This window comes from Oryx dammah, unplaced genomic scaffold (assembly GCF_014754425.2).
Source record: "Oryx dammah isolate SB20612 unplaced genomic scaffold, SCBI_Odam_1.1 HiC_scaffold_29, whole genome shotgun sequence".
In the NCBI taxonomy this organism is placed as follows: Eukaryota; Metazoa; Chordata; class Mammalia; order Artiodactyla; family Bovidae; genus Oryx; species Oryx dammah.
In genome coordinates, this window is record NW_024070213.1 from 24,648,253 (window position 1) to 24,658,210 (window position 9,958).

Genomic DNA, 9,958 nt, shown 5'->3' on the forward strand with positions numbered 1-9,958 from the left:
ACACATTAATACTACCCTAGCACTTTTTCAATTACTAGAGATAACACCAGCTTACTAGAGCTGTAACATCAGTAACATCAGTTATTAGAGATTCTTTACCAGCTGAGCCACCAGGGAAGTCCAAGAATACTGGAGGGGGCAGCCTATCCCTTCTCCAGGGGATCTTCCTGACCCATGAATCAAACCGGGGTCTCCCGCATTGCAGACAGATTCTTTACCAACTGAGCTATCAGGGAAGCCAGAGATAACACAAGAAAGCTAAAAACATGGGTTTTAGAGTCAGAAAGATCAAGATATCTATCCTAACTCTCTCTCTCCCCATGCAGACCACAGGCAAGTCATTTTCTCTTTCTGAGCCTATTTCTTACCTGTAATCTAGAAATAAGGAGACCTGCCTTCAAGAGGTCTTGTGAGAGTTAAAAGAAATAATGTATGTAATGCTTGCCACACCAAAGGTGCCAGTTTTATAATATCTGATCTAATCTAGATGCTTTTTGAAGGGTTCTGGTTCTAACTGTAATATAACAATACTGCTGGCCCTAATGTCGACAACAAAAAGCGTTGACCAAATGAAAGGTACTTGAAAAAAAAAAAAAGTCACTTGAAAAAAGACAAGAGAGTCTCAGGTTTCTAGATGATGTGGATATCATCTGTCCCTTCTCAGCATACATCCTGCAAATCCCATATTTGGGACTTTTTCTGTGAAAAACAGAGCTTTATTAATTATTTCCATGATTAGATCTAAACTAACTGACATGTGTTACTCAATTAACAATTCTAATTTCCACAAAGAAGATTCTCTGAGTTGGTGCGAAAGAAGAAAGTGAATTATATACGATGTCCAGGAATCAGTCTTGGTATATAGTCTAAAGTCCATGCAGTGTTACATTTTGGTTTTCCAAGTCATTTCTCAACTGTTTCTTTTAACTGATTTTGCAAAACATGTAAAAACAATCAAATCAAACCACTTTCCTTTCCACTGTAAACCTAATTTATAATCTACTTTACTTAAAATATCACATTTACTAGCTACTGGTACTTGAAATCCACTGGGGGAAGAAAATGAATCTGACACAGACTTTACCCTTTGTACAAAAATTAACTCAATATGAGTCATATATCTAAAAGCAAAACACAAAACTATAAAACTTTTAAGGGGTGGGAAAACAGGATTAAATCTAGGTGATCTTGAGTTTGGCAATGAGTTTTTAAATACAACACCAAAAGCCTATGCATAAAACTGATAAGTTGACCTTCATTAAAATTAAAAATATTTGCTCTGTAAAGACGCTGTTAAAAGAACAAAAAGACAAGCCACTCTAGAAAAATACACTTGCAGAACAAGTATCTGATAGAGCACTTGTACCAAAAATATATATAAAGAATTCTTAAAATTCAACAATAGAAAACGGGTCTTCCCTGGTGGTCCAGTGGTTAAGAATCCACCTTGCAATTCAAGGGACACAGGTTTGATCCCTGGTCCGGGAACTAAGGTCTCACATACCGTGGGGCAATTAGGCCCCATTGCCACAACTACTGAGCCCTCACACCATAAAGCCTATGCTCCACAATGAGAGAAGCCCCCCCGCAATGAGAAGCCCAAGCACTGCAACTAAAGAGTAGCCCCCACTTGTCACAACTAGAGAAAGCCTCTGCGTAGCAAGGAACACACAGCACAGCCAAAAAGAAAACAGAGATCTATTTTTAAATGGGCAAAAGTTCCTAACAGACATCTCATCAAAGAAATATACAGATGGAAAATAGCATATGAAAAGATGCTTAACATTAAATGCCATTAGGGAAAGGGCCAATTAAAGCAATGAGATATTACTACGTGCTTATTAGTATGGATAAAGTCCAAACAACTGATAGTATCAAATGTTAAGAAGGATGAGGAGCAATGGGAGCTTGCATTCACTGCTGGTAGAAATGCAAGATGTACAGTTTCTCTGGAAAACAGATTGGTAATATGTGACAAAGCTAACCAGAATCTTACCATATGATCCAACAATTGTGTTCCTAGGTATTTATCCAACTGATCTGAAAACTTCTGTCCACACAAAAATTTACCCATGAATAATCATAGCAGCTTTACTCATAGCTGCCAAAAATCAGAAGCAAGCAAGATACCCTTTAACAGATGAATAGATACAAACTGTGGATACATCCATACAATGCAATATTATTACATGATAAAAAGAAATGAGCTATCAAACCACAAGAAAACATGAATAAACCTTCAATGCATATTCCTAAGTGAAAGAAGCCAATAGGACAAGGCTGTATGATTTTAGTGATATGATATCCAGAAAGGGCAAAACTATAGAGACAGTAAAAAAAAAAAAAAAAAAAATCAGTGGCTGCCAGGGGGAGGGGTTAAGGGAGTGATATGTGAAACACAGAAGATGTTTAAGTGTTGGAATTATTCAGTATGATACTTCTGTAGACAAATAAATGAAATTACACATTTGTCAAAACCCAAAGAACTTCACAAAACAAAGAGTGAAACAATATATGTAAACTTTTAAAAAAACACTTAGAAGGTGTGGGGATCCCAAGATGGAAGTTAGGATGTGACAAAAGTATCTACCTGTATCATAAATGTGTGCAACAACTTCAGTTAAAAGGATGGGAGGGAGAGGAGTGGCATCTCTAAGACTAAGTGGAATCTGTAAAAGGAATAGCGCATAAGCATTGTACTCTAGTTGATAAAGCTGTTTCCTCCTCTTTCTAAAGAAAGCACAGGGTTAACAATTTTGATATTGTTGTACACACATAATGGGTTTGAACAATTAAGTGAATGGATGGCAGATGGTGAAAGCCAGCTTTCTTCTCCCTGTTAAGAGTGAATTTACAGATAAGCGAGGAAAGAAATCCAGAATGATACAGGTGGTAATGGATTAGGCGGAGTAGGAGACAACCATGTGAACTCATATTTAGCTTAAAATAGATATGCATGTGGAGGAGATGACACTCCAGTCCACTATTCTTGCCTGGAGAGTTCCATGGGCAGAGGAGTCTGATGGACTCCAGTCCATGGGGCTACTAAGAGTTGGACTGGACTGAGCACATGCACAGATACACATGGTTACATAGAGAAACATGCTTAGCTAAATACATATACAGGCATTTGTATATACACACATATGCATTCCCTGCTGTCCCATGAGAGGTTCTAGAAGTAATGACACCTCAGGAGTAGCAAGAATACCTAGAGTCTGTGATGACCTAGAGGGGTGGGAGGGAGGGGCATATGTGTATGCATATAGCTGATCCACACTGTTGTACAGCAGAAATGAACACACTGTAAAGCAATTATACTCCAATTTAAAATAATAATAATTAAAAAAAAAAGAATACCTAGAACCCAGATCTTGGCTTCTAACATCATTTCCCAAGAAAATGAAGCAGATTCTTTCTGGCTAACCCTAGGGCTGGGGCAGGAAACAGAAATACATAAGATAATCTTGGAGCATCTTTTAATGTTAGAAAGTAAGGAAAGATTTTTTTAAAAAACCTTACATTAATAGAGAGATGTCATTTCTTATATGATATTATATGTTTCAATGCCATTCCTCCAAATCATCCCACCCTCTCCCTCTCCCACAGAGTCCAAAAGACTGTTCTATACATCTGTGATGAATCGCCAGTCCAGGTTTGATGCAGGATATAGGATGCTTGGGGCTGGTGCACTGGGATGACCCAGAAGGATGATTCGAGGAGGGAGGTGGGAGGGGGGCTCAGGATGGGGAACACGTGTACACCTGTGGTGGATTCATGCTGATGTATGGCAAAACCAATACAATATTGTTAAGTAATTTGCCTCCAATTAAAATAAATAAATTTAAATTTAAAAAAAAAGAGAGATGTCAAAGGAAGACAGGAACCAACTGAAAGAGCTCACAGTGTCCAAAACTGAAACAACTTGGGGAACAAAATAAAGTAGTACTGCATTCCAACCCAAAGTACAAAAATATCCAGGAGTCCAGACCAATATAAACAAATGATTGAGTAAATTAATAAATGGACTGTGTGAGTGAAAGTCGCTCAATAGTGTCCAACTCTTTGCGACCCCATGGACTATACATACAGTCCATGGTTTTCTCCAGGCCGGAATACTGGAGTGGTTAGCCTTTCCCTTCTCCAGGGGATCTTCCCAACCCAGGGATCAAACCCAGGTCTCCCGCATTGCAGGGGTATTCTTTACCAGCTGAGCCATATAGGAAGCTCAAGAATACTGGAGTGGGTAGCCTATCCCTTCTCTAGGGAATCTTCCTGACTCAGGAATCAAACCAGGGTCTCCTGCATTGCAGGCAGATTCTTTACCAACTGAACTATGAGGGAAACCCTTAATAAATGGAGGAAAGAGACAAATCTTCCATGCAAAAAAATTTCAAAAAGTGTATATAAATACACGCAAGAAAGAGAAGCATAATTCTCCACTTCTTAAGTATAGGCTGTCCACAGTGACTTCCTTCTAAGAAACAACATTAAAAGAAAGAAACAAGAGCAATCTTTTCAGTGCAGAAAACTAATACTACTGCAGCCAGGTGATCAAGATCAATATCAACAGTGATAAATCATGTCTGATAGTGAAAGTGAAGTGAAAGTCACTCTGTTGTGTCTGACTCTTTGCGACCCCATGGACTATACAGTCCATGGAATTCTCCAGGCCAGAATACTGGAGCGGGTAGCCTTTCCCTTCTCCATGGGATCTTCCCAACCCAGGGATCGAACCCAGGTCTCTCGCATTGCGGGTGATTCTTTACCAGAGATCAAACCCAGGTCTCCCGCATTGCAGGCCAATTCTTAACCAGCTGAGCCACAAGAAAAGCCCAAGAATACTGGAGTGGTAGCCTATCCCTTCTCCAGCATAACTTCTCGACCCAGGAATCGAACCAGGGTCTCCTACATTGCAGGCAGAATCTTGACCAACTGAGGTAGTAAGCACCCTTTACATTATGTGATAAAAGTAGCACTGTACCTTAGCGACCTTCCTCTCAAAAACCCAAAACCTCAATCTGATGAGGAGAATATCTGACTAATTGCTATAGAGGGCATTCTCCAAATACCTGACCAGTACGCCTCAAAACTGCAAAGAGCATCCAAAACAAGGAAAGTCTAACAAACTGTCACAGCCAAGAGAAGCCTAAAGACATGTGAGAACTAAGTGTAATGTGGCACCCGAGATGACAGGTCCTGGAAAAGAAAAGGCACGTTAGCTATAACTAAGGAAATCTAAACTTTTGTTAATAATAATGTACCAACGAGCTTCCCTGGTAGCTCAGTGGTAAAGAATTCGCCTGGCAATACAGGAGATGCAGGTTTGATCCCTCTGGCAGGAAGATCCCCTGGAGAAGAAAATGGCTACCCACTCCAGTATTCTTGCCTGGGAAATCCCAAGAACAGAGGAGCTTGGCGGGACTATAGTCCATGGGGCTGCAAAAGAGTCGGACAGGACTTAGTGACTAAACAACAATGTACCAAGACTGTCTCATTGATGTAACAAATACTAATATAGGAGAGTAATGAGAGGGAACAATATGGAGGTATATGAGATGTCACTTTACTATCATCACACTTTTTCTATAAATCTGATCTAAAAAACAAAATATGTTTTTAAAAATACCATTTAAGAATGTATCTACAAAACACTGAAGAGGCTGTAGTAGGCGTGGAAGAACCTCACACCTTCCATGGATACACTAAACCTCAAATGTTTACAACTATTTCAGTACAGGATTTTGCTGAAGAAAATATTTTCAATCACTAACAGCTGCAAACAATTTCACACAGGAATTCCCTGCAGGGATGTACCCTAAGCGAAGTACTTAACTAAAATTAAAATTCTTTTTCCTCTTACATACCATTGCAGATGTCTGAAAGTTTGTAATTATCATTAACTTGTGTTCCCTTCTGATGACCCAAACATAGTTGTATGCTTAACACAACTCCGAAAAGCTGACAAACTTTATATAAATCAAATCAGTGCTAAAATATCCATCTGACAAAACTTCAAGCATCTAAACCAAGACCGTAAGAAAAACCATCATCTTTTATTCTGGATACTCTTAATGTATTTCCTTATACACATCATGGTTCAAGTGAGCTGCTGCAGAATTAAAGTAGATAAATGAAGAAACAGAAGAGTCTGGAGAAGAAGAATAAAAAGTAGTGGGTGAGGTTTTTCCCTGGTGATCCAGTGGTAAAGACTCTGCTGCCCCACTGCAGGGGGAGGCATGAGTTCGATTCCTGATTTAGGAATTCTGAAGATTCAAAGATTCTGCATGCTGCATGACAGAAAAAAAGATTTGTAAATTTTTTTAAAAAAAGTTTAAAGTAGTGGGTGAACACTGGTGTAAAATAATGAAAGAACAGGAACAGATTACTATTTGAAATGCACCACATAAAATCACTGAAAGGGTAGGAAGCCTATGTCATAGCATTAAAAAAAAAAAAAGAACTGATATCTGAAAAGTATTAGCATAAACAAAAAATTGAAAGCAGGAAAATCTAGAGATAAAAATAAAATTATAATCTTTACATTTGATCGGAAACAAGCCAAGTGTTCAAAATTTGGAATTAGATTCCCAACAGGGAACAAACAAGAATAAACCATTTTGAAGAAACTTCATGCTAAATACAACTTAAAATATTCCCCCAATATTAGTAAAAGGATGAAAATTACTATATAATGATATTCAATGACACTGAAAACTGGGAGAAAAAAGATTACAATGAGGATGTATCAAATATTGTGATTTATCTCACAACACTGGAATTAAAAGCAAGTTATCTTTCCTTTTCTTCTATGAAGAGAATGACTTGTGGAATTTTTAGAAGTCTTAATTTCTGAATTCTGCACTAAAGGCAGTCTGTAAAATGTCGTTACATTTGTGATACATTCTACCCTACCCTTTACATGGCAAGTCTACAAAGTGGGTTATTTTTCAAATTGCCAAGTAAAAATGTGAACCCATGCCCAAAAATTTCCCACACCAGCTACATAAGAACTATAGTAATATGTCCAGAAAACTCCAATTCCAAATAGAAAATAGGTGAGAAAGGACAACACAGTCTTTAATTTTCAATGACCACATGATCTAAATTACCGGTTCACACTTTACACAACCCAGTTCCCTGTAGAAGAATGGTATCCTTTCAATGGAAATACATTAGAAGCAATACACAACACAGCTACTTTGTTATATGTATATAAAGAAGACTTCTAGAATCCCAATTCTATTTCCCCCCCAAGATAAAGCCAAAACCCAAGTAGTCACACGCGTCTCAAACCAAGTTTTATCTGAACTCTTCAGATATTAGCTATTCCTCTTACTGAGGTGAGGACTGAAACCGTCAAAAGAAAAGCAACAATACATTTCATGGAAATACATTTTGTAAAGGTGAATTCCAATTCCTAATGCTCTACCGCTCTTGACGCCTAAGGGGTTCAAATCCTCATACCTAATACATTATCCTACCGCCAAAGAGAGTCCAGCGAGGCTGTGGGTACCATGGGGAAAGGATCTGACAAACAATGCAAGGGAGGGGACGATCCCAGGCAAGATTCTGCATACAGGGAGTCCCTGAAAGGAGAGGAGAAAGTGAGAGCGTAGGAGGAGCGGGCAGCGTCTTGGAAACCCACTCCGAAGGCATTTACTGACAAAGACCCCAGAAGGGCCGTCTTCCCAAAAGTAAAATGGTAAGTGAGCCGAGTGAAGCCGCTAAGAAAGGAAAGTCACCAGGAATTAGGAGTGACAACTACGCACAAACAACGTGCTCTCTCGAAATTGGAGGGGTATGCGATGGTGGGATCTTGTTGCAAAGTGTCAACTGGAAAAGACCACACACACACACACCAATATGGGGATGGGGAGGGTAGCTCTATGGAAGCCCAAGTCTCAGACGAGCCGGGAGAAGAATATTCGGTCCTGGAGTCGCCCAGAGGACCAGAGAAACGCAGGTGTACCTGCGGAAGCTCAGGTTACCGGGAAAGACAAGGACCGTGTGCGTCTCCTCCGCCCACCCCGCCGGAGCCCCGAGCGCGGAGGGCGGGCACCGGCTCGGGGCGCCCGGGACCCGCGCGCGGACTCGCTCCGGAGGCAGCGCCCTAGCACACCTGGCTCCCGACACCAGTTGAAAGCAGTCAGAGGGAACGAAGGCGGACGCGGCGCCTGGCACCGCTCCATCTCGGCACACAAAGGCGGGTTTTGAAAATCGACGGAAGAATCCGAGCCGCGGGACCCCGGTAGGCGCCCTTCTCTGAGGGGCTCTTACCTCGGATCCGCCCTCGGGGCCGTGGCTTCCCCGGAGGCGCCTCGAGCCCTCACCAGGCGGGAGGCGGCCGGGAGAAAGCCCCCGACCCGGACCGCTCCCTCCCAGTCCTCCGCCGTCGGCGCCCGGCCGAGGAGAAGCGGTCTCCCGGGGCGAGCTCAGCGCCAGCCTCGCGCTCGGCGAGACCGCCTCGCCCGCCGCCGCTGCCGGGGAAGTCTGGAGCTGCACGCCCGCTCGCCAGCTCGCCCGCTGAATCGGCCGCGCGCCGCGCATGCCCCGTGCCCCTGCCGGGAGCGAGCCCGCGAGCGCGCGCCGCGCGGCCCCGAGCCCGACTCCGCTCTCCGGGTCTTGGCGGCAGCCGAGCCGCCGAGTAACTGGTAGACCCCAGTGCGGGAGGCGAACGCGCCCGGAGGCCGGGTGGGCGGGAGAAGGGCGGTAGGAGAGAGGGCCGGGCACCTCGCGGAGCTATCAAGGTCGCGATCAAAGTTGGACCGAAGTTCTGAGCCGCCGACGGGTTTCCAGAAGTGCCCTAGCAGGACCGACTAGCAGCCGGGAGGCGCTGGAAGGGGAGGAGAGCAAGAGGTTTGCCCCGGGCAAGAGTGGCTGCTCCGGGCGGAGGGAGCGCCCCAGGTCCTGGTTCGCACGTCGTAGCCACTAACCTGCGAACAATAAACCCGGCGCACCCAAAGACCCTCCAGCCTCTGTCTTCCTCCCGGCACCCTCCCACCTATTTTTCTCCTTTTGTCTCTTCTTTTTATTTTTCTCCCCAACTCATGCCATCAACTGATGGCACCCACGGGGGCCTCCTTTCGATCCCTGCTGCTGCTGCTGCTAAGTCGCTCCAGTCGTGTCCGACTCTGTGCGACCCCATAGACGACAGCCCACTAGGCTCCCCTGACCCTGGGATTCTCCAGGCAAGAACACTGGAGTGGGTTGCCATTTCCTTCGCCAATGCGTGAAAGGGAGAAGTGAAAGTGAAGTCGCCCAGTCCTGTCCGACTCTTAGCGACCCCATGGACTGCAGCCTACCAAGCTCCTCCATCCATGGGATTTTCCAGGCAAGAGTACTGGAGTGGGGTGCCATTGCCTTCTCCCTGGGAGTCTCCAAACTGCCGGTCCTTAGCTGAAAGCAGCAAGACCAGACCCGCTTCACAGGCCTGCCTGGGATGCTATTTTTTTCTCGTAACTCCTGCCAAGGGCCTGATGTGGTCGAAATAGTGGAAGCTTCTTCCACATAATACCTCTCACGACCTTGCTCAGTTCAGTTCAGTCGCTCAGTCCTGTCCGACTCTTAGCGACCCCACGGACTGCAGCACGCCAAGCTTCCCTGTCCATCCAGCTCCTCAAGCTTGCTCAAACTGATGTCCATCGAGTTGGTGATGCCATCCAACCATCTCATCTTCCGTCATCCTAACCAACCCTCCTAACCTTTTCTCTGCCCAGTTGCCTCTGGAACCACTGAATGAGAAGTCCTTCCGTGTGTGACATTGCGTTCACTTCTTCTTGAAACACCCCGTTTGTCATAGCTACGGCCCCCTCCTGTTTTACTTATTTAAGGTCATGACTCCCAGGAATCAAGGAAAGACTATAAAATAAACTTGGTTAAAATAGATTGAATCTGCTTGTTTCATCCAATAAGGAAGAAGGGTAGTCAGGGGAAAGAAAGATTTCACACCAAGATG

At 43.7% G+C, this 9,958-nt stretch overlaps 1 protein-coding gene across 2 annotated transcripts in view; it reads right to left on the reverse strand.

Annotated features, from left to right (window-relative positions):
- EPS8 (epidermal growth factor receptor pathway substrate 8) overlaps positions 1-8,520 on the reverse strand; it is a 206,705-nt gene extending 198,185 nt beyond the window's left edge. The window contains exon 1 of one of the 2 annotated variants that reach the window (XM_040235257.1): positions 8,281-8,489. The gene's annotated coding sequence lies outside the window, so the exon portion shown is untranslated. Of the gene's footprint in view, positions 1-8,280 lie in introns of both variants that reach the window. The other variant, XM_040235260.1, reaches the window with a different exon arrangement.
- Between the last annotated feature and the right edge of the window lie 1,438 nt (positions 8,521-9,958).